Source organism: Aulonocara stuartgranti (assembly GCF_965226115.1).
Source record: "Aulonocara stuartgranti genome assembly, chromosome: 4".
Lineage (NCBI taxonomy): Eukaryota > Metazoa > Chordata > Actinopteri > Cichliformes > Cichlidae > Aulonocara > Aulonocara stuartgranti.
In genome coordinates, this window is record NC_138942.1 from 23,713,679 (window position 1) to 23,741,452 (window position 27,774).

Below are 27,774 nucleotides of genomic sequence, written 5' to 3' on the forward strand. Positions count from 1 at the left end.
TATCCCTACATAGAATCACTGCCAATAAAAAATGGTACGGTCTCACTTTTTATGGCTAACCTCATCAACCCAAACCTAGTTGTTTAGGTTTTTGTCAATAATTGCTCACTTTAAAAATAACTTTTAAAACTTAGTACCTAAATTAACCCTTCAACAACTCTGCTTTACGTTTCTTATTCAAAAATCAATGAATATCACTAATATAAAAAAAGCAAACAACAAACTTTTGTAACAGCTTTGCAGCTGTTTGGCAGAGCTTCCATTTTAATTAAAACTCAGACAAATGCTGCGGAAAAATGGGTAATATATGATAATACATGCTGATAGGAATGGATGACGGTCTTCCTCTAAAGTTAGGCCTTGAATGCTGTTCACCCCGGCAATATTTAAATTGCATTATAATCCTTAGTTCCTATAATGTTTCACTCAGACCCACAAATGTTAATTTATGGTGTCAAAAGGAAAAGTTGGGGTTTCAACTGAGTCATGGGATTCATCTGCACAGGTACCAAAAATATAAAATACCTGAACTGTGAGAGACTTACACTTGTGCAGAATTATAACTTTGATGGGAATATGAGTGAGACGATAAAGTCATGGCAGATGTGACATAAAATTAAGTTCAATTGGATGCACCATTTGCATCATAGTAGCATAACAGGCTTTAGGAAATGTTTAGCAGGAACATGAAGCGTGCAGGCAGCTAAAACACAAAAAGACTGAAGGAAAGCCGGGTGACCTGAGATTATAGCTGCTTGGATTTGGCTCTTTAGCGGCGGCACAGTTAGCTGCAGTATTAGCAGTGGGAACAATGGTACCTCTCACCGGCCTGTTTACACACCACAGTAAATCCATATGAGCAGACAAATGTCTCGCACACGTCCCAGGGGCCAGACACAAACACACATGTTGCAGTTTCAACTCTTTCATATTCGGCCCATTGGCCACAAACCCTTAAAACAGAGAGAGATACAGGTGGAAGCAATAATTCATACACCTTTCCACCTTCCTCTTCATATGAGCAAACCTCTTTATGTCTTTAATATCTTTCCCCATTTTGTCCTCCACTTTTAAACTACATCTGTCTAATTCCCAGATGATGTTTGTATTTGTCTGTTTAACTATGTCAACACTCCACAGGTGGCTGTAGTCACGCTGGGGACACACACACACAAATCGGTCTATCCTTCTAGCCATCGTGTACAGCTGTTAGTGTGATTATGTGATTATGTGGGTGTATCTTTTATTCAGCTGGTCTCAGGGGCTGTGGAGCCCCTGAGACCAGCTGAGTGTGCTCACAACAAAATCATTCCTATCATGGAGACAGACTAAAACCGCAGGGACAAGCAGACACATAGTTAACAAAGATGAAGTCATTCTGTTTAACTGAGCAGTTGGGGAATAATACTGGGTGGCCAAAACATGAAATAAAAATCAGAGGCTGAGACATGAGACGACGAGGAGGAAGATGAAATTACACCAAGAGAAGAAGGGGATGGTAAAAGAGAGGCTCCACAGAATCTGTTAAATCATTTAAAAAAAATAACAAAAGCACAATTTAGAAAGCTGGAAAAAAATAATATGATTGAAATGCTGTGAAATGAATGATGAAGAATATGGAACCAAGTCAAACCATCATCCCCCTGAGGCTCATTCTCTGTGCCGCTGAGTCAGTACGAATGTGAGTGCCCCCTTTGGGAAACTGGAGCAACAGCTACTTCAGCTCAGAGGAAGTTGGGAGTGAGGCTACAGGCTGAGAACAAAGCAGTGATGTCAGAAAATTTCAGCTTCTGGGAAAGCAGCAACTTTTGGCATTCCCTGGAATTTTTCTTCACATCCTGGAATTTACACATCCTGGGAAAAAAAATCAGCTCTTTTATATTTGACCCAGAGCTGTTCCTAGCTGAAAAAAATCCAAATGTAATTACTTACACACCAAAATACACTGAGGGAATCATTGTTTTAATATAAAGGATTTAATCTGGCTGTAGGTATTTCAAAATAATCAAGATGGACAAAGATCTAATTGAATTTGATGGACAAAAATAACCCAATGGCACATCAGTGGTTTCAGTTTAGGGTGCCATACTAATCCTAATGTACACACACAGATAAAGTAATAACTGCTTAACAGCAGAGACATGGTGGAATGAAACTGGAGGGGTGGAAATCAAGAGGGATCGGGGAAGATAACTAAAGTAATGGGCTGAGAAAAGGAGACGGTTTTGATGGCTTTGCAGGGAAACCCAAAATGGACCAAGGCAGACTAAAGAATTCCCAAATCCACATTCCCACACACCTATAGTGCTCCTGAGCTTATCTGTACATCCTGCACTGGTGAGTACCTGAGTCAAACACTAGCTCTTGTTGGATCAACATCTACTATCCTTTCTCTCACTCCAATTAACAACTCTGCTTTCTTTAAACTGCCAGTCTGTCTCTGATGAAGTCAGTGGGTGAGCAGGCTAATCGGTCACTAGGTTGAGTATGTTAGCGGCAGCAAGCAAGCCTGGTGTCTATAAAGGCGATTGCAGGGATGATGTGGACCCCCTGGAGGGCTAGATGTCATGAATAAACCACATGAAATCAAACGCCCCTGCTGGGTCAAAGATGACGGACGACATTCTTATTGTTATCGTCTTCTCTAACCAGACGGTGAAAGTGAGGCAGGATGATGTCCAGCAGATGAAACGGCCTAAGTTCTACCAAGCCAGTGACATCGCTGATCACACGTTCCTCAACGAAGCCGCGTCTCGGAAAACCTTCACCGCCACTATGTCAGCGCAAGGATCTACATAAGCAAGCTTCACAGCACTGAGTAATCCACAGCACCATTAAAAAGCAGTCAAACCATAGAAAAAAAGCAGTATAGGAACAGAAAAGCCTTTTGTAACTTAGAGAATTTTATTACTTTTGGTTTTCAATGTGTTATTCAATATGTTTCCCATCAATCATAATCAATCATAAAGATTATTCACTGCGCAGAGAATTAATCACGCCATGTGGTTGATGCATACCCCCCCCCTTTTTCTGTTCTTTTGTCATAATGGTTATGCAAGCTTAAAATGATTTAAGATTATTCATACAACTGATGATTTATTTGATGACAAACTATAATTTATCACATTTAACATTAAATCTACATGTGTAGCTTTGTACTACTTCTTCAGTTAGTAAAAGTCTGAAACCTTCCAGAATGCCTAGAAGGGGTAACACCATGTAATCCTCAAGTTAATAAATTGTAACCTTGTAATTAATCAAACTTCATTAACAAACCGTGAAATTGTATCTTATAATCTTTGTTTATCTTTAGTAAAAATGACAGCTTGTGATGACAATGCAAAACAATTTTTACATTATGTGTTAGTTATTATTGGTTATAATTCCGATCAGTCGTTAGCCCGTCCTGTTTATTTGTGGTGCAGTGCTCCATAAATCTGTGTGGATTTGAGGATAAGGGCCAAAAGGCATATTTATGCTTTACAAAGTCCTTAATAAGCTCAACTTCAGATGTAACTTCATTAAAAAAAGATTCAAACAATATTCATGTATGCTTTACAAATAATTTATTATTCATTTGATATTTGTTATAATAGTTTTTTCATGTTTACAACCAAATAATAACCAATTAGTAAACACGATTGTTTGTGATGTATTATTTGTGAACTATAAAATCCTCCTCCTACTAATAAGAATAATAATGATTTAATTTAAGAATTGTAAGACGTGACAACTTCTTTTCCCCCCATAAACTAGCTGATGCCCATCTGCATCTGCCTCGCAAGTTTCAGTATACATTATTTTCATGTTTATTCAATTCAATTTTATTTATACAGCGCCAAATCAGAACAACAGTTGCCTCAAGGCGCTTTATATTGTAAGGTAGACCCTACAATAATACATACTGAGAAAAACCCAACAATCATATGACCCCCTATGAGCAAGCACTTTGGCGACAGTGGGAAGGAAAAACTCTCTTTTAACAGGAAGAAACCTCCGGCAGAACCAGACTCAGGGAGGGGCGGGGCCATTTGCTGCGACTGGTTGGGGTGAGAGAAGGAAGACAGGATAAAGACATGCTGTAGAAGAGAGCCAGAGATTATTAACAAGTATGATTCAATGCAGAGAGGTCTATTAACACATAGTGAGTGAGAAAGGTGACTGGAAAGGAAAAACGTTTATGTTTATCCCAGTAAAGCTTAAAAAAATAAAAAAATTCAAATTTTTTGTAAATGGGTTGTTTATTGAACCCATTGACGAAACAAACAAACAAAAAAAAGCATTAAATACTAGTTTCCATATATGATTATTAATTTGTGTCATATTTGCTACATCTGGCATTTCATTTGCAATGTACTGCTTAAAAATAAATTGTGCAATTATGATGATACATTGATGATTTAGAATTATCAAAAGTATACAAAAACCTCATGTATCATATCTGATACATGAGGTTTTACATACAGGAGGTTGAATTACACTAAAAATGTAACATTTATTTTTTAACACAGTACAGGAAATAGCATCAACATGTAAAGGTGCCACAAAGTTGAAAAACTTTCCATCATGTTTTAACATCATTGACCGAGCATCCTTAAACCTTTAAACCCACGTCTGGACATGCACACGCCTCTTCTGTGTGACAGTCAATCCATATAAATGGCTTTCTATCTATGGAGCTAAACTGGCCCAGATATACAAGGCAGAGCAGAAACGTGCAAGTGGCCTGTCGTTACGCAGTTGTATGTTTTAAGACGGCAGTTGCTGGAGGTGTGTAATCAGTGTGCCGTGTGATGATTTGTTAGGGGAATAGAAAAAGGTTTTGCGGCATCGGGACAGCTGTCTGTGTTGTTCACAGTGCTGACGGAGGGAAATCAGCAGCAATTACTCTCCTCTCTCACACTCACTCTGTTTGTCTGCCCCCTTTCATGTCCTGTCATCGCAGAGCGCGAGCACCAGTCTATGCTGATCACGTAAGGATAATACGCGTGTTCCTGTTTCCGACTTTGAGCTCCCTGCAAAATCATGTACACCGTGTAATCACACCGTTCTTTTGATCTCTGGTCCTTTCCTATCAGTGGGGAATCTGGTGCAGGCAGGACTGAAAACACTAAGGTTATCCAGTACTTTGCCAGTTTTGGAGCGTCCGGGAGCAAAGCCTCAGACTCCAAGGCTCAAATAATGGGCATTTGAATGTTGCTGCTTCCAGGGCTCAGTGGAGGACCAGATCATACAGGCCAACCCAGTGTTGGAGGCATTTGGTAAACCCATCAGGAACAACAACTCCTTGCACTTTGCAGGGATCAGATTTTAAATAATCAGATAAACTATTAATGTCTCGCATGAAATGAAATAGAAAAATTGTTTCCGAATATGTGCGTCTGTTTTCCTTCTAAGGAAAGTTCATCCTCATCCACAGCTAAGCCGGCTGGCGCTGACACTGAGACCTGTGAGTGGATGTTACTCTTGCATTACTTCTGATCAGGCTTGTCAGTGTCAGGGGGCCTTGTTAAAAATAACACGCCTTGCTTTTTATGTGCCGTCGTCCGTGACATGAAGATGTCACGCCGTGACAAAACATCAAGTGAGAAATGAAAATAATTTGGATAAATGGGCCCTTATGAATTGCGTTTGTCTTGGTGCTAGATCTGCTCGAAAAATCAAGACTGATTTCCCAGCAGGCTGCCGAGAGAGGATCTCACATATTCTACCAGCTCCTCTCTGGAACGAAACCAGAGCTCAGAGGTAAAGCAGATAAATCTGCAGTGGATGGAATTAAAATGACTGAATGTGAAACGACAGACTGGGGAAAAAAACATGTTTTAATAATGTCATATGCTGCATGCTAATATGCAAGAAAATGAATAAATAACAATTTAAAATTCAACGTTTTAAAAACTAAAACACTTGTAGCGGTTTTAAAAGCAAAGGCTTGGTTTGTGTGGATATATGCAGTTTCACTCTTAGGAGATTATTAATCCTATTAGGCCAAGATCCAGCAATTCATTCTTGTCCTCTGTAGTAGACATGAGTCTACATGACTTCTACATGACATCAATCATCATTAATTCCTGCTGTACTGTCAAGAGGAGATCCTGGGCTTTCTATTGATGCCACATTTGTGGAGGTTTCAAAATGACGGGCAGTGCAGCTTCCACATTTTACAGCAGCAAGGGAAGTTAAGTGATACAGTGTTTGCAAATATTATGTTTCTATTGCTAAAAATCTAATTGTTTCTTCTACATGTGACTCCAAACATCATCCATCCATCCATCTTCATCCGCTTTGTCCGGGGCCGGGTCGCGGGGGCAGCAGCCTAAGCAAAGAGGCCCAGACCTCCCTCTCCCCAGCCACCTCCTCCAGCTTATCCGGGGGAATACCAAGGCATTCCCAGGCCAGCCGAGAGATATAATCTCTCCAGCGTGTCCTGGGTCTGCCCCGGGGCCTCCTCCCGGTGGGACATGCCTGGAACACCTCACCCAGGAGGCGCCCAGGGGGCATCCTTGTCAGATGCCCGAACCACCTCAGCTGGCTCCTTTCGATGCGGAGCAGCAGCTGCTCTACTCTGAGCCCCTCCCGGATGGCGGAACTTCTCACCCTATCTCTAAGGGAGAGGCCAGCCACCCTTCGGAGGAAGCTCATTTCTGCCGCTTGTATCCGCGATTTCGTTCTTTCGGTCACTACCCACAGCTCGTGGCCATAGGTGAGGGTAGGGACGTAGATCGACCGGTAAATTGAGAGCTTCGCTTTTACACTCAGCTCCCTCTTCACCACGACGGACCGGTGCAGCGTCCGCATTACTGCAGCTGCAGCCCCAATCCGTCTGTCGATCTCCGGCTCCCTTCTCCCATCACTCGCGAACAAGACCCCGAGATACTTGAACTCCTCCACTTGGGGCAGGAACTCATCCCCGACCCGGAGTGGGCACTCCACCCTTTTCCGGCTGAGAACCATGGCCTCAGATTTGGAGGTGCTGATCCTCATTCCCGCTGCTTCACACTCGGCTGCGAACCGTTCCAGTGCGAGCTGGAGGCCCTCACCCGATGAAGCCAACAGAACCACATCATCTGAGGCCACCAAAGCGAAAGCCCTCCGCCACTTGGCTGCGCCTAGAAATCCTGTCCATAAAAATTATGAACAGAACCGGAGACAAAGGGCAGCCCTGGCGGAGCCCATCACCCACCGGGAACGAGTCCGACTTATTGCCGGCAATGCGAACCAAGCTCTTGCAACGGTTGTATAGGGATCGAATGGCCCGTAGCAATGGGCCAGACACCCCATATTCCCGCAACACCTCCCACAGGACACCCCGAGGGACACGGTCGAATGCCTTCTCCAAGTCCACAAAACACATGTAGACTGGTTGGGCAAACTCCCATGCACCCTCAAGTATCCTGGAGAGGATAAAGAGCTGGTCCAGTGTTCCGCGACCAGGACGAAAACCGCATTGTTCCTCCTGTATCCGAGGTTCGACTAACGGACGAACTCTCCTTTCCAGCACCCTGGCATAGACTTTCCCAGGGAGGCTGAGGAGTGCGATCCCCCTGTAGTTGGAACACACCCTCCGGTCCCCTTTCTTAAAGATGGGGACCACCACCCCGGTCTGCCAGTCCACAGGTACTGCCCCTGATCTCCACGCAACATTGCAGAGGCGTGTCAACCAGGACAGCCCTACAACGTCCAGAGCCTTCAGGAACTCGGGGCGGACCTCATCAACACCAGGGGCTCTGCCACCAAGGAGTTGTTTAACTGCCTCAGTGACCTCGCCCCCGGAAATTGGCGGGTCATTCCCCTCATCCCCAGACTCTGCTTCCTCCTTGGAAGACGTGTCAGTGGGATTAAGGAGGTCCTCGAAGTATTCCTTCCACCGCCTGACAATTTTCTCAGTCGACGTCAGCAGCGCTCCGCCAGCACTATACACAGTGCAGGTAGAGCACCGCTTTCCCCTCCTGAGACGTCTGACGGTTTGCCAGAATCTCTTCGAGGCAGTCCGAAAGTCTTTTTCCATGGCCTCTCCGAACTCCTCCCACACCCGAGTTTTTGCTTCAGCCGCTGCCCGAGCCGCATTCCGCTTGGCCTGTCGATACCTGTCGGCTGCCTCCGGAGTCCCACAGGCTAACCAAGCCCGATAGGACTCCTTCTTCAGCCTGGTGGCTCCCTTCACCTCTGGTGTCCACCATTTGGTTCGGGGATTACCACCACGGCAGGCACCAACCACCTTGCGGCCGCAGCTCAATGCAGCAGCTTCGGCAATGGAGACGTTGAACATGGTCCATTCGGACTCAATGTCCCCAGTCTCCCTCGGAATGCTGTTGAAGCTCTGCCGGAGGTGTGCGTTGAAGATCTCGTGGACTGGGGCCTCTGCTAGACGTTCCCAGCACACCCTCACTACGCGTTTAGGTGCACCAGGTCTGTCCAGCGTCTTCCCCCGCCACCTGATCCAACTCACCACCAGGTGGTGATCAGTTGACAGCTCAGCCCCTCTCTTTACCCGAGTGTCCAGAACATATGGTCGCAGATCTGCTGATACGATTACAAAATCGATCATCGACCTACGGCCTAGAGCGTCCTGGTGCCACGTGCACTTATGGACACTCTTATGTTCGAACAGGGTGTTCGTTATGGCCAAACTGTGATTAGCACAGAAGTCCAATAACAGAGCACCGCTCGGGTTCAGATCAGGGAGGCCGTTCCTCCCAATCACGCCCCTCCAGGTCTCGCTGTCGTTACCCACGTGAGCATTGAAGTCTCCCAGCAGGACAACAGAGTCTCCAGGTGGAGCACCCTCCAGCACCCCCCCCAGGGACTCTAAGAAGGCTGGGTACTCTGAACTGCCACTCGGCGCATAAGCGCAGATGACAGTCAGGACCCGTTCCCGACCCTAAGGCGCAGGGAACAAACCCTCTCGTCCACCGGGAAAAACCCCAACGTACCGGCAGCAAGCCGAGGGGATATTAGGATACCCACCCCAGCCCGCCGCCTCTCACCAGGGGCAACTCCAGACTGAGACAGAGTCCAGCCCCTCTCCAGGAGACTGGTTCCAGAGCCCAAGCCATGTGTAGAGGTGAGCCCGACTATATCTAGCCGGTACCTCTCAACCTCACGCACTAACTCAGGCTCCTTCCCCACCAGAGAGGTGACATTCCATGTCCCTATTGCCAGTCTTGGCAGCCGGGGGTCAGTCCGCCAGGGCCTCCGCTCCTGGCCGCCACCCGGCACACAATGCACCCGACCCCTATGGCGCCTCCTGCGGGTGGTGGGCCTGCGGGAGGATGGGCCCATGTCTCCTCTTCGGGCTGTGCCCGGCCGGGCCCCATGGACTAAGGCCCGGCCACCAGACGCTCGCCCTTGGGCACCCTCCCCGGGCCTGGCTCCAGGGTGAGGCCCCGGTGACCCTATCCCGGGCAGGGTAAACTGTTCCCTCGGTGTCCTTTTCATAAGGGTCTTATGAATCGCTCTTTGTCTGGTCCCTCACCCAGGGCCAATTTGCCATGGGAGACCCTACCAGGGGGCAAAAGCCCCCAGACAACATAGCCCCTGGGATCCCTGTGACACACAAACCCCTCCACCACGATAAGGTAGCGATTCAAGGAGGAGCTCCAAACATCAATTTCAGAAATATACAGAAATTATAACGCTTTCAAAACAAAGCTTTTAATCTGTGTTCTTTAAGTGTTCTTTCACTGTTTTCTCTGTGTGATTGTAGGGTCTTTACCTTACAACATAAAGCAAATTCAGGCACCTGTTGCTGTGATTTGGCTCCATATAAATAAAGTTTAATTGAACAGTGGACAGCAGGACTTACTAACTCCCATTGCAATATGTCCGTGCTTCAGAAGGCAGAGGTTTGAATGAGGAACAAAGGGTTTTAGTCAGAGCTGTAGAAGGGGAGTCAGACTTCTTGCTGTCAGGGGATGAGGCGGAGGAGGGCCAGACATTAGAGCGGGAAGGTGAAAGCTCAGAGGACGACATACCAGCTTTCAAGGAGCCTGCGCAGGGACAAACTGACAACGCTCGCCACTCATTATAGATAAAAAGCATCGTGTAAGATAGGGCTCTGACGTTTTTTCACATTGCAATGTGTAGAAGTGGAACACACACACACACACACATACAATAAAATAAAAGTTTGGTTTCTTAAACTATTTGCTTTGCTGATTTATATAATTAATATATTTCCCAAAGGTGCACTAAACTCCAGCTCTTCTTTCCATATCAGTTCTGTTTCAAACCTCCTAAAATTGGGTTTAAAAAAAGTTTACAATATGAAAAATTAAAAGTGGGACATTGTTGCCCACAACCACCAAAACTGGAGGCTCTTTGATTACATCAAACAGTTAATAAGCAACCAGGTTTTTTTGGGGAAAAATGAGTCACAGCACATAAAACTACAAGAAGGTGCTGCTATCTGAAGGCATCTTTAAAACTGAAAGCATTTTTTAGCATGTGTATGTTCACAGTATGACTCGGACATCCTCCATCCAGACCCAAGTCAAGTACCCTAGCTTACACAATATAATGGATTCCTGGTGTCACGTTTTTGTCCCTGCGCAGGCTTCTCAAAAGCTGGTATGTCCTTCTCTGAGCTCACACCTTCCTGCTCTGATGTTTGGCCCTCCTCCACCCCATCCCCTGACAGCAATAAGTCTGACTCACCTTCCACAACTCTGAGTAAAATCTTTCCGCCTCACTCAGCCTTCTGTCACATCCACGGTGAGGTGACATAACAGCACAGCTTTAGGTGCCTGTTAGCTGCTGAATGCAGTTTGACCAAAAAGCTTGACTAAGAGAAGTTCTTTTTAAACAGGGTTTTTGTGTTGAAATGTGTTTCTTTCATTTTTAATTTCCACAGTTTTAATGCTCATAAAATAAAAAGGAATGTTACCAGAAAAAAAATGAAAATATTATTACGTTAAATCATTTTGGGATATCATGAAGGACAGACTATCCCTGGGTCTCAGAGATATGTTCTTGTGGCTACTCTCTGTTTTCCCAAGGGGTCATGGTGGTGAATTTATCCACATGTTTGAGTTGACAAATTTTGCACCAGTTGCCCTTGTGACACAACATACATTTATCCAGGCGTAAGACCAGCAAAAAGAATACACTATCTTGTGATTTGTTCCTCTTCTTGGTCTCAAACCAGGGGTCTTTTGTGTGTTAGTCAAATGTGTTAGTCATTACACTGTGGAGCCACCAAATCTATTTTAATAGGATCAGTTTTTTAAGCTTTCTAGAGTCCCAGTTTTGAAAAAGTGCCACCTGAATTACTGATTCCCAAAACAAAAACTTGCAGGAGATACCAGTGCAGCTGTAAGGTAGCAAGTGGAGAGTTCGAGGTGTAGCTCAGCTAATTCAATGGAATAAATTTTAAATGAATTTTAAATGCATTTACTTCAATAAGTTGTAACTTTAGTAAATGAAAAGTAGTCAGCAAGCAAGTGAGTAGACTGCTGACTCAGTAACGTAACATGGTTGGAGTAATGTTAATTATGTTAGCTTTAAGACTCAGGGAGTTAAAAGAAAATAGCGAAACCCACCAAAAGCAGTAGATTAAAGGTTGAAACTAAAAGTAAAGCAATACACGATTGAATAATTAAATGTGAAGGGAAACAGCGAAGAATGCGTATCAATATGTAAAACCGCTACAAAGCTCTGGATAAACAGATCCAAATAGTGGCTTAACACAAATTTAATATGTCTGAAAAATACTAAAATACAAGTATAGTTCAGCAGTTCAGATGGATGTAGCCAATGTCACACCATCTGTTGATTTGTGGACTCGTATTTTACATTTTGAACCAGTAACTTTACTTGGAACCAGAAGTCACCATGTTTGGCCAAGTGGGTCTAGCGCTATCTAGCTAGCAAACCTCATGAAAAGGCAAAACCACTGTTTGTAGCTTTTACTTATTAAAAGACTGAAAAATTGCAGTTTCATTCACCAAACCTGGAGGACAAATGTCTGAGGGGCAGTTACAACAGGGTATTTACTTATCAGTTAAGAAAAAGCAGCTAGTCTTGGCTACCTGCATCCAATGCTCATGCTAACAGAACCCCAAAGTGGACTTGTGTGGCTGGCTGAAACTGAACCAAGCAAATGTATAAACCTTACTAAACTATGGACCCATTTATTTAACTATCGTGTAATTGCATTAAAAACTCAAAAAGGCAAATAAAGCACCAGTTAGTGGTCTAATTTATCTGTCACGAAGGACTGCAGACAGCTAGTAGCTAGCCTCCTTGTTTTTATATACCTGCTGATCAAAGTAACCGCACCCCTAATGTTAAACTTTAATTAAAGGATTTTTTTGTAGCAGGCCATAAACAGTTTTATTTCTATTTTTTTGCTACAGTTAAACGTATTTGGGTGTGCTGATGAGTTTAAGTTTGTTTTTTGAGTCTAAAGGACATACTTTAAGAAATCAATATTTTATCAAATCTTGTAGTGTAGTAACTGTGGTGTCTCTTTTCATTATAACAAAAAGGTAAAGTATCATTACCTTACCCGAAACAGTGTGGGTGTGTCAGGGAGTCACTCTGGTGGACAACGTGGACGGCGGCGAGGAGCTGCTGCTCACTGATGTGCGCTCACTCCTGTGCTCACACTGAAAGCTTTTATCTTTCATTCAGAGTTTGTATATAACATTTGATTATGGAAACGTACTGGACTGTTGATGGTGCTGTTGCCTCTTTTTGTACAGCTTTATTGTGATACTTTGTTCCCAGTATGCTCTGTTCTCTCTGCTTGTGTGTCCACAGGAGGCCTTCGGTGTCCCGGGCTTCAATCCTGAGGAGAAGATGACCGTGTACAAACTGACCGGAAGAGTAATGCACTTTGGAAACATGAAGTTCAAACAGAAACCCAGAGAGGAGCAGGCTGATGTGTCTCCACTGAGGGTAGAGAAAGTTTACCTCCCTCTCTCAAGTTTACCCCAGTTCTTCTCTTTTTAGCTCTCTCCTTCTCCTAAAACATGCCCTTCCATTTTGACATACAACCAAATATTTTTTCATCCACTGCATATTGTTTTTTTTTTTGCTTCCATTAATCACAGTCTTGGCAGCAACCTATTTTTCAGCTGTGTAATTAGATCCTTGTCCTCTCTCTCCTCTAAAGTGGCTGACAAAGTTGCCCACCTCATGGCCATCAACTCCGGGGAGCTGCAGAAGGGCATAACACGCCCCCGCGTCAAGGTTGGCAATGAGTTTGTGACCAAAGCTATGAGATCACTTCAGTACTAAAGGTCCTTGTGATTACTTATTTAACAAAGGTGCCGATGGACTCATTCACATTTTAAAGATCATCCAATTTTCAAGTCAGAACCAAGACCAGTGTGTGTACTCCATCGATGCTCTGGCAAAAGCCACCTATGACCGCATGTTCAAGTGGATGGTGACCCGCATTAATAAGACACTGGACACCGAGATGCAGCGGCAGTTCTTCACAGGAGTGCTGGACGATGCTGGGTTTGAAATCTTTGAGGTAAGCTTTAAGCAGAGTGGTCTCGATCAGAAGCTACAATATGCTACTTCCTCTTGTCAGCTCGCAGGGTCATGCTCTGTGCTTTGTCTCCAGTTCAACAGCTTTGAGCAGCTGTGCATCATCTTCACCAACAAGAAGCTGCAGCAGTTCTTTAACCACCACATGGAGCAGGAAGAGTACAAGTAGGAGGGTCTTTGTCGACTTTGGCCTGGACCTGTTGCAGAGGGTAACGCAAACATACTCTCAGAAACGCTGTGTGCACTCACGGGGCATTATTTCCACCTTAATGTATTTTATCCCCCCCTCCAGCCTATTGGGATTTTATCCGTCTTGGAGGAGCAGTGTGCGTTTCCAAAAGCAACAGATGCAACTTTCACAGCAGCTCTGTATGAAAACCACCTGGGCAAGTCCTCCAGCTTCCTCAAGCCAGAAGGGGGGAAGAAATTGGCCAAGGCCCACTGATGCACTATGGCGGCACTGCAAGTACTTCTTAAGAGATTATTGGCTGGTAAATACATGAATGGCTCCAAACATGTGTATGTGATGGAATAAAGTTATTTCAAAATGCTTCTGTCAATGAAATCAATGCTAATGTGTGACTTTAAGCTGTTTTTACTAGGGGTGCAACGATACACAAAATTCACGGTTCGGTTCGATACTTTGGTGTCACGGTTCGATATTTTTTCGATACAAAAAAATGTTCATGCCTTTTTAATTTGTCATTTATTAAAATTATAAATATATATTTTAACTCAAAAGTACAGTTTTTAAATTTAACCCTAACCCTTGTGCATGTTTTTTATTTTGACAGCGAATGCGCACCTGCGGACCACTTATGTGCAGCCCTGGTTATTTAGCTCGTCATATTGCAGCCACAGAAATTATTTTGTCCATGAAACCATAAAGCTGCACTTTCTTTTTGCCTTACAGTCTGATTTGTCATAACTTTTCCGTTTTGTGGTAAGCTTTTCTTTGGCTGTCACTTCTTCACCCTGACCTGTCTTATTTGGCTCAGCAGAACTAAAATATATATCCTGCTGCTTTTACACACGCACTCACATAAGCTCAGCGATTCTCTGCGCGATCAACCTCTCACATGTTTAAGCTTGCTGCGGGAGATTTCACTTGTCATGTTTGTGTAGTAAGCTACCAATTAATAAGACGATGTCAGAGGAATTGGTGCACAAATTATCATCACTCACCAATCAGTGCTGTCGCTCTCTATACACAGTTCGCGTGATTGCAAAGTGAAAGCAAAAAAACAAGAGCAAACTCAAACGCGATTTCAATATGTCACATATTGACAGTGGCTCACCGATGCCAATGACATAATTACCCAGCTACATTTCTGAAAGAATGCAAAAGCATTGACATATATTTTTGCTTCCTACGATAGGCCGACGGGCAGGGCAGAGATAGATTTTGGTAGCCCGACTGGAAAAATCGCTAGCCCCAGGACGTTGGGCTAGCGATATTGCAAGCCCTGTATCTGATTGAGGAATTACTCATCTTTGGAAAAGAGAGTTTATTACAGAGAAATGGCTCTTTCCAAAATAAAAGCTATACTATACGCTTCTTCTGGGCTATATTCTCAGCAGCATATTAAACATATCAGGTCCCCATAAGGAGACTCATGTGCTAACGGCTGTCTAAATGACTCGGGTAAAGTTTGTAGCATGCGTGCTTATTGTTTTTGTCTGCTTCCACTTGTCTTTGCACTAGGATGCTGTCGGAGTAAATGTGCAGTCATATTCGTTGTGTTCCCACTAGTGCTTTCAGGTTAATCTCGTTCAAATGACCTTAACGCCACAACACGGCAAATCTCCGTTAACGAGCTACCCCTGATCGCCCCGTGCATGGGGCTAGACTGCCAACACGTTAACGAGCTAACTGCGCTAACACACTAGCTCCCACCCATGTAATTGAGCATTGCATGGCACATCCAACATACTGTTTTACTTTAGTCCATGACTCGCTTACCTTCAGGGTCATACGTCACATGAAAACCAAAATAATTCCAAACGCCAGATCTGAATGAGGGTGGGGGAGGTCCATGTTGCAAGGAGAGCTTAACTTCTGTCTCGCTAGCTTGCCCTGCGCTCTTCCTCCTGACTATGCTGTCTGTGTTGAGCGCTCAGTGGATCTGCGCTCGACAGTGCAGCCTAGGCGGAGTAGTCAAACGCAGATTCACTGAGCGCTCAACACAGACAGCATCGTCAGAAGGAAAGTTGATAAAATAAATTACAAATTTTGTATTGTTCGATACATATGCGTACCGAACCGAAAGCACTGTATCGAACGGTTCAATATCGATACGAATATCGTTGCACCCCTAGTTTTTACCTCTCATAGGTGGGCTACAATATAACAGCGTGGCTGGATAAGAACAAAGACCCCCTGAGTGAGACAGAGGTGGGACTCTTCCAGAAGTCGTCAATGCCCTTGCTGGCCCCTCTCTTCAAAGAAAAGGACACTTCCGGAGGATCCAAGAAACAGAAAAAAGGGTCTTCCTTCCAAACCGTCTCCAAATTCTACAGAGCAACTCACACAGCCACAGGAACAAATACACATCTGCAGATACTGCACGATACCCATAAAGTAACAGAGGGTAAAAAAGGACTTAAGGACAATACAAAACGTAAAATTCAAGAAATAAGAACAATGCAAATGTCATAGATTGCTCATAGTCTACCTTTAACTACTTATGAACAACATAAGTTGTTTCTTGTAAAACAAAGGGGGGCTCTGTTATGGAGCGGCTGTGTGCAGACAGGAATCGTGGACCCAAAAGTGCAGACACTGAGAGGCACCAAGTAAACTCAAAAAACAGCTTTAATGCTGAACTAAAAAAGAAACCAGAACTGAGACTTTAAACATAAACTCAGGCACGCAGACAAAACACACAGCAAAATAAACGGTAGATCGCAACACAGAAACACAGGGCTTAAATACACAGAGGGAGCAATCAGGGAATGGGTAACAGGAGGGAAACACAGCTGGGCCAAATCAGGCCTATCGAGACAAGGGGAAGCGAAACCAGATACATTAACCTCAGACAAGGACCTTCAAAATAAAACAGGAAACATGACACAGACTGAACTAAAGACGCAGACTCGCACGCACTGCAACAAAGGGAACAGAGACGTGGGACCAGGGCAGACACAGACACTGACTGGACACGGGGATATAGCAACTAAGGATACACAGAGACGGGAACTAGACAAGGGAATACAGCTGACAGGGGAGACAGAGACATAAACTATAAGACAGAACTCAAAGAAACCAAAGACTAGAAATTATAAATAATATAATAAACTCAAAAACCCTGGGTCAACGACCCAGGCATCCTAACAGGCCCAGCAAAAAAAAGTTTGGGAACCACTGTCATAGACATTGGTGAATAATTTTAGTTTCCAAATCTGATCTTGGTATTCGTGATTTCATTCTTTATTGTTTGTGTTTCAAAGGTGTGACAGACAGTCTTCTCATCCTGCACCAGCATGCCTGTAGTGGGGTGTTAGAGGGAAAGGATTTCCTAACCCAGAGTTCAAACCAAGGTCTAACTACATCTGTATTTATCCCAATCATTCTAGTGTATATACACATACACAATGTAACTAGAGTTTAGTTAGTTCGATCCCAACAGAGCACTTCAATCTTGGACTCTTTACCTTAAAATAAGATAAGATAAGATAACTCTTTATTGTCATTGCAGTCATACATAGTACAGTAGTACAATGAAATTGGAAAACTGTCCTACGTCGGCACTACATATAACACAACACGACACGATATGCAGTGTTGGGAAAGTTACTTTTAAAATGTATTCCATTACAGAATACAGATTACATGCCCCAAAATGTATTCTGTAACGTATTCCGTTACGTTACTCAATGACAGTAACGTATTCTGAATACTTTGGATTACTTAATATATTATCATGCTTTTTACAACAATGTGAATGTACTATTGCTGTGTGATTTATTACTATTACTGAAGGTCCGCGACTCCGAACTGTAGTAAAGGGACCTCTGACTAATACGGCGGGGTCCCTGTCGGCTCATAGCCGAAAAATAGCTTTACTTTGTTGTGTGGGTCAACTTTTTTTGACAGAGACAGAGAGAGGCGTTGAAAGGCTGCTCCAACGGAACTTATTGTTTTCGGAAGAAAACACGAACACGGTGTACAGTCGAGTCTTAATAGCTTACTTAAAACTGGGCTTGCTTCTTGGCTGCAGTGGTTATTATTATATTTACATGCTTCCAGCTGCCGTTTTTCCTCGATGACAACTCGTACCTTTCCACTCCCCTTTTTCTCCCTCCTTGCGCTCACAGACCCATAACGTGTATGGCAGTCCATTCTCCCTGCAACACGGACTACACTGCCCATGATGCTACATTGTTTAGAGCTATGCTTGTAGCATTCTGCCTGTTAGCTTAGCACAACAACAACAACAAAAAAAGGCGCTCTCTCACCCAGGAAACACAGTCGCAGAGAGAGAGAGAGAGAGAGAGCGTCGCCCTGTAACCATGGCAACCGTAACGCTGCCGCCTGGAACAACAGCACGTAGCTGTCAAACAAAACCCAAACAGTCCTGACCCGCGACAAAATGAAACAGGAAAGTACCGCAGTGTAATCCATTTATTTCAACAAAGTAACTGTATTCTGAATACCACCTTTTTAAACGGTAACTGTAACGGAATACAGTTACTCATATTTTGTATTTTAAATACGTAACGGCGGTACATGTATTCCGTTACTCCCCAACACTGACGATATGACACATCACAACGAAACAAACAACACAACACAGTATATTAACTTAGTATAAAAAAAGAATAATAAGTGTATGTGTATTGCACACTGTTATTATTGCACATTAATTATTATTGCACCTTGTTATAAATATAAATATTATTATTGTTATTATTTTAAACATTGTTACCTCCCCCCTAAAAAAAGTCCAGGGAGGTAGCCAGTCAGGTCAGCTATTCGCATTGATCAGGGCTAAATACACAGAGTCCTCAAGTCCTCAAGTCATGCGCGGCTCAGCTGGCTGGAGTGTTCACACACATCTTCAACCTTTCCCTCTCTCTATCTGTAGTCCCAGCCTGCTTCAAAATGGCCACCATCGTCCCTGTACCCAAATCCTCCACCATCTCCTCATTGAACGACTGGCGACCTGTAGCCCTGACCCCCATCGTGAGCAAATGCTTCGAGAAGCTGGTCAGGGACTTCATCCGCTCTGCACTACCCGACTCACTGGACCCTCTACAGTTCGCATACCGCCACAACAGGTCCACTGATGATGCCATAGCCCTGACACTACACACTGGCCTGTCACACCTGGAGAAGAGAGACACGTATGTGAGAATGCTGTTTGTAGATTATGTAACGGAGCGAAGGTGATTTTATTTCCACAGTGTCGTTTTTTTTAAAGGAAGGAAACCTTCCTCCAAACGGACAGAGCAGTGGAGCCGCCAAGGGAAAGCACACGATTAAAAAACTGTATAATTAAAATATAATTTATATTTAAATAGTTAAAAATGCAAAATGAATTAAAACAACCTTGGCCAAGGGGTAACACAATAAAAAGCAATAAAACACAACATTAAAAGTCCAGTGGCATCCGCCACGATATAAAAGTCACAAAGAACTAAAAAAGTCCAGCGAAGTGATGTAAAAGGGAAACCCAGCGGAGTCCTCGCCTTCCTCCCCGCATTCCGCGTCCTGGTACGCTGAAGAAAGGGAGGGAGCGGCAGTCACTATTCTTTTCGGCAATTTTCATTCAATAAAAGGGGCTAAGTCGAAGACTTACCCCGGGTGGGCAGAGCTCTCAACTCCGCCCGCCGCTTCTTTAAAACTGCAAATCGGCACCAGCTGTCTCGCCGCCTCTGCTCTCCCGCAGTGCACAAGCTGGGCTCTCGTTACTACTACTGCCGTCCGCCTGTTCGCTCCGCGTCCCTAGTCGCTGGTGCTGTCCGTCCTCCTCGAACGCCAAGCTCCAACCCTCTTATGTGTCACTCAGCACTCTGTAAATTACACTGCCTTTCCTCTCAGGTGTGTCCAATTAGTAAAAATGGGGAAAGGCGGAGTCTCTCCAGGACAATTTGACGGTATAACCAAAACATGCAATCTAAATAAAACACTGCACAAAATATAACCAGTACATGCAATATAAAAATATAAATAAGTACACTTCACATTAAAATACAGCACAGCAAAACAACATCCGTCCTTCCCTGGATGACATCTACAGCTCAGCATTCAATACCATCGTTCCCTCGAAGCTGGACAGGAAACTGCAGGATCTAGGACTGAGCAGCTCCCTCTGCAGCTGGATCCTTAGCTTCCTGTCTGACAGACGCCAAGTTGTCAGACTGGGCAGCATCACCTCATCCCCCGTCACACTGAACACTGGTGCTCCACAGGGGTGTGTACTGAGCCCTCTCCTGTACTCACTCTACACCTACGACTGCACAGCCACTAACAACTCCAACATCATTGTGAAATTTGCGGACGACACTACAGTGGTGGGTCTTATCACCAACGGTGATGAGACGGCCTACAGGGAGGAGGTCAGCGCCCTGACCCACTGGTGTCAAGACAACCATCTCACCCTCAACGTCGCAAAGACAAAGGAGTTGATAGTGGACTTCCGGAGGTGCAGAGAAGTACACACCCCCATCACCATCTGCGGCGCTGCTGTGGAGAGAGTGAGCAGCTTCCGGTTCCTTGGCGTACACCTGGCTGAGGATCTTACGTGGTCAGTACACACAAACAAAACAGTGAAGAAGGCGCAGCAGCGCCTCTTCTTTCTCAGGAGACTGAAAAGATTCGGCATGAGCCCCCGCATCCTCAGGACCTTCTATCACTGTGCCATTGAGAGCATCCTCACTGGATGCATCACCACCTGGTATGGCAACAGCACCGCCTACAACCGCAAAGCTCTCCAGCGAGTAGTGCGGTGCTCTGAACGGATAATTGGAGGTGAGCTTCCCTCCCTCCAAGACATCTACAGGAAGCGCTGCCTGAGGAAAGCGGGGAGGATCATCAAGGACTCCAGTCACCCCAGCCATAAACTGTTCAGACTACTTCCATCAGGAAGGAGGTTCTGCAGCATCCGGTCCCGTACCAGCAGACTGAGAGACAGCTTCTTCCATCAGGCCATCAGACTGCTGAACACGTCATAGACACCTCAGCTTCACTACTGGAACTTCAACATTATGCACTCCCTACTGTACAGTAATGCCACTGTTTTGCACATGTCTCAACTCTGTATATTTTTATATATTTTATTTATTGTTTACTCTATTTAATCTGTAAAATATGTGTATACACACACACACACACACACACACACACACACACACACACACACAGAAAAACATTTAGTATACACATCCAGAAATTTTTTTTTGCATATGCTATTATATATTGTACATATATTTATTAGTTTCAGATTTAGCCATTCGTATATTTGCCTGTTTATGTTATTGTATTTTGCACAACTCTGTTGCTTGTGAAGCTCGCACACAAGAATTTCACTCACATGTACTGTGCCAATGGACCTGCACATGTGATGTGACAATAAAAGTGATTTGATTTGATTTGATTTATTGCCCTGTTGTAAAAGCTGTCCTTGAGTCTGTTTGTTCGGGACCTCAGCAGCCTGAACCTCCTGCCAGACGGCAGCAGCTTAAACACCCCGTGTCCTGGGTGTGTGCAGTCCCGTAGGATGCTGCGTGCCCTCTTGAGACAGCGAGTGCTGTACAGGTCCTTCAGGGAGGGAAGAGGATGTCCAATGATTTTTTGGGCCATATTGATGACCCTCTGGAGTGCCTTTCTGTGTGCACCAATGCAATATGTCAGCACACTTTCAATGGAGCAGCGGTAGAAGACGGTCAGCAGCTCCTTCTTCAGGTCCATTTTTCTGAGGATTCTCAGAAAGTGGAGACGCTGTTGGGCCTTCTTTAAGACCGCAGAGGTGTTAGAGCTCCATTGGAGGTATATAAAGCGCCTTGCGGTGAAAGTTGTTGTGATTTAGCACTATATGAATAAAATAAAGCAATCATTTGAGTGTGATCATATTTTTTGTTACTCTTTTCCCTCTCTGGTCTTCTCTGTACTATGTCCAGGTACTATATCCTCAACACCCACATCATCCTCAAGGGACTTGCTGACAACAAGAAGGCCTCTGAGCTCATCCTAAATTCCATCGGCCTAGATAACATGGAGCCACTCCAAGGTACACCACTATTACAAAGACCCAGAAGAATGAATGCTACAATATTCCTTCGCTTCAATAAAATCATACATTGTCTAAATTTTCTTATGATTTAAATCTTCAAAAAGTACAAGTGATGATTATGACTGTTAAATACTATCTACTATTGGCATCTGGTACAGATATAGTATAGTATATAATATTGTAGTACTAGTATAATACTGTCTGTAATATGTTCAAAGCTGTTTATCTAAAGACTGACCATAGGTCTTCTTTTTTTCTATCATTTCCTTTTTTCTTTGTCTTTCTTTTTTCCATCTTTTGCTTGTCCGTGTTTTCCTCCCATCCTGCCAGGATTCTTTTTCCATGTGGGCATCCTGGCAAAGCTGGAGGACATGCGTGATGAGCGGCTGGCAACGATCATAACCATGCTGCAGGCTCAGCTTAGAGGATTTCTGATGAGGATTGAGTTTAAGAAGATGCTGACCCTCAGTGTGTGGATCTGTTTGTATATGCATGCATGCACAGTACTGTAGCCGTTTTGGTTGTTCTTTCTGCATTTATGTGGCGCGTGTTATGTAGAATTGCACTGATGGGTATCCAGCACAATGTGAGGAAGTTCCTCCAGTTACGCTGCTGGGGTTAGTGGAAACTCTACACTAAGGTCAAATTTTGAAATTACTCCTCTTGACAAATGATTAATTATCATCATCATATTTTCATCATCATATTTCTTGCTTTGTGCCGACAGGTGAAGCCCCTGCTGATGGTCAGATGTCAGGAAGAGACCTTCAAAGCTAAGGAGGAGCTGAGGGTGGCAGTGGAGAAGGTGAAGGGACTGGAGAGCTAGATTAAAGATCTGGAAAGAAAGCTTGTCACTCTGTCACAAGAGAAGAATGACCTTGCCCTGTCATTGGCTGCAGTAAGTAGATCATTATGTCTACACACAGCACTGCTTAGCAGATGTTTCTGTGCATTTATGCTATATTTAGAGTCCTGCAAATTAAATTCCTGTAGTATATTGGAAATCTTTTTTCTGCAAAGTAGCACAGTAAAACAACCAATACAATAAAAGGCTGATGCCTTTGTTGTTTCTTTAGTGTAAAGGATGCTTATGAGCCAATGTTTGTGCTTCCCATGTGTTACCGTTACATCAGGATAATACATATTATACATCTTTAAATCGCTTTGTTTCTCTTGTGCCTTTGTCTCTCTGCAGGAGCAGGACACAGTGGGTGATGCAGAGGAGCGCTGCACATGGCTGATGCACCAGAAGGTCCAGCTGGAGGAGACTGTGCAGGTAATTTGCAATACAGGATCTGTACTGTGTTACAGACGTCTTTAGCATCTACCAGTAGAGCTCAGTGGAGGCCATTTGGTATAATCTGCAGTAATACAGCAGCAAACAGGATAAAGGGGATTTTTTTTGTCAGTAATAATAACTTGGATCGCCAGTATATGTGAATATAAATGGAGTAAAATTTAATGTTGGGATAACTAGCAAAATGGCCTTGTGTATGTTTAGCACATACACAAGGTCGAATACTCATTAAATGAGGTCATCATTATTTAGAGCTTTTCATTTCTTGGAATCCACAAAAAGTCTTTTTTTTTTTTTCTTTTTCTTTTTCTTTTTTTACAAACAATTGTGAGTTTAGGATCTAAATGAGCGCCTGGAGGAAGAAGAAGGCAACACAGCGTCTCTTCACAACCAGAGAAGGCAGCTGGAGGGGAAACTGCATAAGCTGAGGAGAGACCTGGACTCCCTGGAGTCTACACTGGCCAAGACTGAGAAGGAGAAACAGGTTAAGGGCACAGGGAACAGGAGTGTAGCAGCTGATGAGATGTAGCTCATTTGCATTTTCTGTGCCTGCAGACATTTGGACAAATAACCACAAAACCAGGAGATTTGATGCAGAATTTGAAGGTTATGACTAAATGCTGGTGACCTGTCCAGAGTGTACCCTGCCACTTGACGAATGGGAACTGGCATATGAAAAGTGAGAGAGGGGACAAGAGTGCTCTCTCACACACACACACACACACACACACACACACACACACACACACACACACACACACACACACACACACATGCAGATTTACATTTATTTCCTGGACACTTGCACTTGATAAACAAAACTTTCTTCCTTGAAAGCCTAACCTAAAAGTAAACTAAAATTTGTCTTCATCTCAAAATTTAAAGCCCGACATTATAGATACATGCTTTTTGTCTCATCATATTGACCTCATCTGTAAGTATAACATAGAAGAAGATAAAGGTTTACACCATTTCTACATATATTTGTGTATGTTCCTGTTATCTACAAACTGTCAGTGGAAATGGACCCTCTTTCATGTTCTGCTGTGTCCATTTGTTGTGTGTTTAAAGGAGAGACTTTGAAATTATCAACACGAACTAGAAGGAGGAGGATGAGCAAGCTCTCAGCACCACGCTCACCCAGAAACTCAAAGAACACCAGGTTGGTGAAACTACAATAGCTTTTTATTTTCACTATATTCTTAATAAGGGTTATTTGAAACTGTTCCTTCTTCTGTCAGGGCTAACAGGGTGTCAGAAGCACCGTACAAGATGCACACTTTAGCAGTTGTAGATGCTATTTATGCAAAACCTGAACTACAATTGTAAATTATTTTTAGCAGCACAGATGGCTGTACTAGTTGGTCTACTGTTTATACAGAAAGTTCCAACACTCTGAGTCTGGTGGTCATCTGACCTCTCTGACGGCATCATCATGAAGCTTAAATTTCTATTCATCCATTAAATGTCTTACCAACAGTTGGAGGATTGTTCATTTTCTTTTGGCTGCTCCCGTTAGGGTGAGCCACACATCATCTGCCTCCATCTCACCCCATCCCTAGCATCCTCATCTGTTACGCATATCCACTATCTGTCCTCTGCACATGTCCAAACCTTCTTCTAAACCTCAACCGGAGGAGTCAACCGGAGCCGTCTCTCTGATGTATCCTGTCCATCCTGGTCACTCCCAAAAGAATCATAGCATCTTCACGCTACAGGATGAATTCTAATAAATACACTGATAAAAGTGAACTTTTATTGGAAGTGAAGAGAAAAAAAGATTAAAGCTTGGTGAAAGCAAATGAAAGCTAACCGGACGGCTAAAATGACAATGATGGGAGCAAAGAAGCATTGCAATGTGAAAATTTGGAAATAGGAAAGTGAGAAGCAAAAGAGGATAAAGAGCAGTGATGATTAATAGTCTGGCTTTAAAGACGCAAGGTTTTTGCTGTGAGTGCTTATGCACGCGTTGATTCGTTTTCTATCCTCTTTCAGGGACGCATCGAGGAGCTGGAGGAGGAGCTGGAAGCTGAACGAGCCATGAGAGCCAAGGCACACGGACAGCTTGTATCACAGCTTTACCTAGCAGTTTCATCTTTGAGAGTCTATTTCAGTCCAAACGTGATACATACCTGACCACTACGCATATGAATTCAAGTAAAAAATACGCAGACATGTGACATTATGCTACAGCTAGAGAGTCAAGTTGTTTTCCTGTTAGGTAGAGAAGCAGAGAGCAGAGCTGTCACTAGATCTGGTGGACCTCAGTGACAGACCGGAAGAAGCGGGAGATCTCAACGCCACCGTGAAAGCTGCTCAGAAAGCAAAGCTAGATCTTTAGACTCTTGTGTGCTTAACTCTTTCAAAATAAAACAGCCACAAACATAGACGCTCAGCCACTCTTATAGATGAACTCTGAGGCCCACAAAGTGGAGGACAGCGTGTCGGAGGCAAACACTCGCCTGGCTGAGATGGAGCACACTCAGACAGAGCTCAGTGCTGGCAAAATCCATCTGACTGGTGAGAATGCGAATGCATGCGTTACTGTTCCTTGTTGAGCTGGATGCATCATGCATTTGCCTCTCCACCTCTCCATCCAGACTACCTATCCACAGGCTCATAACTCAGCCTGGTGAATGCCCTGCATGATCTCTTGCAGTTAAAGGAGCAGCTGGATGAGGAGTTAGAATCCCGTGGGGAGATCCAGCGTCTTGTGTCCAAGCTCACTGCTGACGTCACCACATGGAGGAGCAAGTATGAGACGCCATACGCCGCACCGAGGAGCTGGAGGAGACCAAGTAGGTTCAAAAGAATTTTAAAAAAAGAGTCTTATGAATCATGACAGTGATAAAATTTTAATTTAAATTCCACTCTGGTTCTTTCCTCCCACTCTCTCCCAGGCGCAAACTTGCAGTGCATCTCCAGGAGGCTGAGGAGGCAGCAGAGGCGGCTCAGGCCAGAGCTGCCAGCCTGGAAAAGGTCAAGCAGAGGTTGCAGGGAGAGATGGAGGACTTCACTATAGACCTAGAGAAGGTACACATGCACAAAAACAAAATCTCAATGTGTACAGGACACAGAAGCACCAGAGGCTATTACACGGCAGAGGTCATGCACATGAGGTTAGTTGCTAACAAACAAATCCAGCAGAGAGCAGTCAAGAGGCAAAATTCCAATAAACAAGCAAAGTGTTTTCAACAGCACTGGAAACAAGAGCAATGCTGGAACGTCTGATTATTCAAAGCTATTACTTAGAAACTTAGTTACCCAACTAATTTCTGATCCAGTTATCCTCACCTTTTGTGTGGATAATGCACTTCTTTATTATATTAATGCTTTCTGTAATGATATATCAGCAACAATTAATAATAATAATGAATCTAACTAACTGAGTTTGCTATGTCTGCCTTTGTGTAAGCAGTCCAATGCGGCAGCTCTGGATAAGAAGCCGGGAGTTTTCGATAAGATGGCAGCCGAGTGGAGCCAGAAGGATGAGGAGCTGCAACTGGAACTGGAGAACAGCCAGATGGAGAGCCGCTCCTACATGATGGAGATCTACATGCTGGAGACGGAAAGCCAGGATCACTTGATGACTGTCTGCAAGGAGAACAAAACCCTCTCAGGTGCTTTCTAACTTGTCCATTACAGCTGATCATAACTTGCAAGCATTTGAAGAAAGGAAAATATGATTCTCAGTGATTAACTGTTGTGTTTTTATTTCTGTGCCATTTCGTTTCAGAGGAGATCAAGGAGTTGACTGTCAGCTTGGGGAAGGAGGCCGCAGCGTCCACAAGCCAAGAAGAACGTGGAGGTGGAGAAAGAGGAGCTGCAGATGACTCTGGAGGAGGCTGAAGCTTCACTGGAAGTTGAGGATGTGCCTTATTTTCCCAGTGTTTTAAAAAATATTATGATGTTATTTAGAAAGGTTTAAGATTTGACATGTGACATGAGTGAAAGAAAGCAGACACAGTGTGTGTGTGTGTTTCCAGGTGGAAGAAGGTTGGTGCTGGAGCTGGCAGCTAATTTGTGTGTTTCTGTAAGAATAGCAGGCCAACAGCAGCCTGTTTAAATACATGAAGACCATCCATGACCTGGACGATGCTGAGGAACGGGCTGAAATGGCAGATTCTGACAAATGGCTCCTTCACGTCCTGAAATGTTACATGAAATGTGTAATTCAGTTCAATTTCATTTCTAAATCTGGACTACTTTGAAGTTCAAGTTCGTGGCATTGTATTAACACACAGTGCCAAAAAATTCTCCTTTTATAGGTGCTCACACTTGCCGATGATCAGTTAATGAAGTGCATTTGATTTTCAGCACCTGGCTGCCATGTCATGTGGAAAAAGTAAGGGTGTAAGTATTGCTTTTGTACTGTCAGGATAACTTTGATATTATGGCTCTTGGCATTACCCCCCTCCCCAAAAAAAGAAAAGAAAAAAAGCATATTCTCACTGAGGCAGTTGGAAAGGGGAACCCACATCACATATGAGCAACATGGGGTACTATAAAAAACAAAGCCACATGTGGTTGTGCAATGGAAAGCTAAAAATTATTTTTCACCTACACGGGCAGGGCTCGAGTCCCACATGAAGTCAGCACTGACATGTACAGAGCATGCACACATCCCCATGCTCTTTTAGTAGGAAGGGCATTAAACTGAGATGGGAGGCAGGTCTATTTTTTAGATGCGATGTTATGTTACAGCACACTGCTCTCACTCGGGCGTTCTGGTCTGTGGGTCAA

The 27,774-nt window shown here is 44.0% G+C and overlaps 1 pseudogene across 1 annotated transcript; it reads left to right on the forward strand.

Annotated features, from left to right (window-relative positions):
- The first annotated feature begins 2,610 nt into the window (after positions 1-2,610).
- On the forward strand, positions 2,611-26,959 carry LOC309705667 (myosin-16-like; annotated as a pseudogene). The gene is made up of 26 exons: positions 2,611-2,777; positions 4,806-4,973; positions 5,079-5,172; positions 5,210-5,307; positions 5,398-5,449; positions 5,647-5,745; positions 12,518-12,585; positions 12,763-12,887; positions 13,092-13,235; positions 13,318-13,483; positions 13,577-13,709; positions 13,793-13,962; positions 15,836-16,091; positions 16,951-17,040; positions 21,622-21,731; positions 22,065-22,206; positions 22,293-22,374; positions 22,462-22,632; positions 22,930-23,010; positions 23,369-23,515; positions 25,027-25,098; positions 25,253-25,336; positions 25,691-25,829; positions 25,932-26,064; positions 26,450-26,651; positions 26,768-26,959. The product of its transcript is annotated as a myosin-16-like (transcript).
- Positions 26,960-27,774: the final 815 nt, after the last annotated feature.